We start from the raw sequence: 4,131 nt of genomic DNA on the forward strand, positions 1-4,131 counted from the left end.
GAGGATTGCTTAAGCCCATAAGTTTGAGATTGCTGTGAGCTATGACATCACAGGACTCTACCCAGGGTGACAGCTTAATATTATTAAAAAAAAAAAAACCTGTTTTATTTATACTCTCTTCTCTTATCACCTCAGAAACGTCAAAAACCCAGCCTCATACTTCTTTAGCCCCAAGTTGTACCTCTCAGCTATAACCTTGCCTTTTACTCCCTCTATATCCTCATTCCTGATCTTCATCCCCATCACCACACAGAAGAAAACCCAAAGGCCTGACTTGGATCTACAACTTGATTCCACCCTCTACCACCTTCACAATGTTGATGTCATCTCTGACTACCACCTCCCTCACTCCATTCCAGCCACAGTGGCCCTCTTACTGCTCTTAGAACACAATAAGCACAGTCAGGCCTCAGAGACCTTATATTTAAGTTCCTTCAGTCTAGAACAGTGGTTCTCAACCTTCCTAATGCCACGACCCTTTAATACAGTTCCTGTGGGTCGCGACCCACAGGTTGAGAACTACTGGTCTAGAATGTTCCACTACCTCCCATCCACAAAGCCTACTCCCTTACCTCATTTAGAACTCAAATGTCACCTAATTAGAGAGAGCTTTTTTAACCACGCCTTATAAAATAATAAATCTGCCCTTACCATCAATGTCTACCTTTCTCGAATATATTTCCATCTCTTAGTAACAACTGTAAACAAGGTGCAAACCTTACAAATAGCACTCACCACCACCCAATATACATACAGTCAGCCCTTTACATCTGCAGGTTCCAGATCCATGGATCCACCCAATTATGAATCAAAAAAATTGGGGGGTGGTTCAATCTATACTAAACATCTACTAACTTTTTTCTTGTCATTATTCTCTAAACAATACAATAACGATTTACATTGTTTTAAGTATTATAGATAATCTAGAGATGATTCAAAGTATATGAGACTATATGCACAGATTATATGCAAATACTATGACATCTTATATCAGGGACTTTAACATCCTGGATTTTGCTATCCTGAGGGGTCTTGGAATCAATCCCCCACAGAGAACAAGAGACAACTTTTATATTTCTCTTCCCCACACCCATTAGAATAGTAACTCCATGAGAAAAGGACCTCTGTTTATGTACTGAAAACTGCCACAGTACAATGGCTCACACTTATAATCCTAGCACTTTGGAAAGCCAAGGTAAAAGGACTCTTGACATCAGGAGCTCCTACCTCTACAAAAAACAGAAAAATTAGCCAGAAGTGGTGGTGCACACCTGTAGTCCCAGCTACGCAGGAGGCTGAGGCAAGAGGATCACTTCAGCCCAGGAGTTTGAAGTTGCAGTGAGCTCTGATCATGTCACTGACAAAGTGTGCCTTGTCTCTAAAGCAAAAAAATGCACTAAATAAACCATGGCCTCCAGTCCCTCAGTGTATCCCCTTGATCAAGCCTGCATTCCACAGAAAATGTCAAATTTCTCATTTCCACATAAAACGTTATGCTACATAGCTAAATCCACACTGTCTGCCATGTCATGCTAGCGCATCTCAAACTGGGGCTTCACTATTGCTCAGAAATCCCTTCTATTCTGTAATCACATTAAGTTATCCCACCATCATCTCTGGCTTGGTCAATTGCAAAATTCTCTTAAATGACCTTCCTGTTTCCACTTTGTACCTATAATCCATCTTCTTTTTTTTGAGACAGAGTATCATTTTGTTTTCCTTGGTAGAGTGTTATGGCATCATGGCTCACAGCAACCTCTAATTCTTGGGCTATGCTTTTCTTCTTTTTTTTTTTTAGAGACAGAGTCTCACTTTGTCACCCTCAGTAGAGTGCCATAGTGTCACAGCTCACAGCAACCTCCAGTTCTTGTGCTTAGGCGATTCTTTTGCCTCAGCCTCCCAAGTAGCTGGGACTACAGGTACCCACCATAATGCCCGCCTATTTTTTATTGCATTTTGGCCAGGGCCAGGTTCGAACCTGCCACCCTCAGTATATGGGGCCAGTGCCCTACTTACTGAGCCACAGGCGCCACCCAACACTATGGTTTTCATCCACCCTATTGCTGACTCACTGGAGTTCTTTCTATTCTTCTAACATAACCAGCTCATTTCCACCTTAAGGTTTTCATTTAGCTCCATCTGCAAGTGGATAGATTCTTGTCTTCCATACCTTACCTTAATGTCACCTCTTCAAAATTAGCAAACCAGTTACTCCATCAACTCCCTTATCTTAATTATTTTCATATCACATTATAATTTGCCTGACTTTATAGATGAGTGTTCTGGAATAAATCACTGAAGTGAACAAGAAAAATACCAAATTGCAGGTGTTCAATAAATATTTCGTCAATTTGGTAGTTACCCTACAATATTTTGTTAAATGTCTTATTTCAGGATCCCACCCCACTACTGATAACTATATGCCTAATAGATAACCTTAATCCCTACATATTTTTTTTTTTTGAGACAGTCTCACTATGTTGCCCTTGGTAGAGTACCATGGTGTCACAACAGCTCACAGCAACCTCCAACTCTTGGGGCCAAGCAATTCTCTTGCCTCAGTCTCATAAGTAGCTGGGACTATAAGTAGCTGGGACTATAGGCACCTATCACAATGCCCGGATATATTTCTTTTTTATTGTCATTGCTGTTGAGTAGGCCTGGGCCTGCTCAAACCAGCCAGCTTTGGTGTATGTGGCTGGCGCCCTAACCGCTGAGCTACAGGTCCTGAGCCAGATCTCTACATTATTAAAAAAGTAGGATAGGGCTTGGGACCTGTAGCTCAAGCAGCTAAGGTGACAGCCACGTACACCAGAGCTGGCAGGTTCAAATCCAGCCCAGGCCTGCTAAACAACAATGACAACCACAACCAAAAACTAGCCAGGTGTCGTGGCAGGTGCCTATAGTCCCAGGTACTTGGGAGGCTGAGGCAAGACAATCGCTTAAGCCCAGGAGTTCAAGGTTGCTGTGAACTGTGACACTACAGCACTCTATCCCAGATGGTAGCTTGAGGCTCTGTCTCAAAAAAAAAAAAAATAAAAAAGTAGGATAGTTTTCTTCTTCTGTGCCTAAAATTTTTTCATTCAACCTCTCTTTCTTCTCTGGTTTCTAAACAGAAAGGTCATTACTCTTTTTGTAAGAATTAAGCTCTCTATCCACATTAATCCGAAATGTCCCTACCTCCTCACAGCAAAAAATTAACTACTCTCTTTAATATTTAAACTACTCTAATAGATCCTTCCCTTGTAACTAAAATATTCTACTTGCTAATGTTAAAATATCTAACAGGCAAGATAAACCCAGTTGGGAATTTATGTTAACAGTATAACTAGGGTGGACCATTATATTTACTGTCCAAACCAAGTTTATTGGCATAAACCAAGTTTAGCTGGGCATTAGTTGGGTGAGGTGGCTCATATCTATAATCCTAGTGTTCTGGGAGGCTGAGGCAGGTGGATTGCTTGAGCTCAGGAGTTTGAGACCAGCCTAAGCAAGAGTGAAACCGCATCTCAATTAAAAATAGAAAAACTAGCCTGGTGCTGTGGTGGGCACCTGTAGTCCCAGCTACTTGGGAGGCTAAGGCAAGAGGATCTCTTGAGCTCAAAAGTCTGAGGTTGCTGGGAGCTATGATGCTATGACACTCTACCGAGGGTGAGAGAATAAGACTCTGTCTCAAAAATAAATAAATAAATATATATATATATATATATATAGAGAGAGAGAGAGAGAGAGAGAGAGAGCGCGCTGAGCATTAATTGATCTATAAGAGGCTTTGAACTAGATACATGATCTCCCTAACTATAATACCAATGCTTAAGAAATTGATGACTTCATCCTAAGTACCTCTTATATACTGGTTTGAAATGAATTAAGAACTAAAATATTCAGGTTCGGTGCCCAGAGCACAGTGGTTATAGCACCAGCCACATACACCAAGGCTTGTGGGTTCAAATCCAGCCCGGGCCTGCTAAACAACGACAACTGCAATAAAAAATAGTTGGGCAGGCTCTGCACCTGTGGCTCAAGCAGCTAAGGTGCCAGCCACATACATCTGAGCTGGCGGGTTCAAATCCAGCCCAGGCCCACCAAACAACAATGGCTGCAACCAAAAAAAAAAAAAAAATAGCCAGG

General features: G+C 41.6%; 1 long non-coding RNA gene across 1 annotated transcript in view; it reads right to left on the reverse strand.

The window, feature by feature from the left end:
• The window catches only part of LOC111725148, a 73,979-nt gene that overhangs the window by 39,232 nt on the left and 30,616 nt on the right, over positions 1–4,131 (reverse strand). The gene's annotated exons all lie outside the window — the stretch shown is intronic.

This window comes from Otolemur garnettii, unplaced genomic scaffold (genome assembly GCF_000181295.1).
Source record: "Otolemur garnettii isolate 467f Iridium unplaced genomic scaffold, OtoGar3 scaffold00032, whole genome shotgun sequence".
Lineage (NCBI taxonomy): Eukaryota > Metazoa > Chordata > Mammalia > Primates > Galagidae > Otolemur > Otolemur garnettii.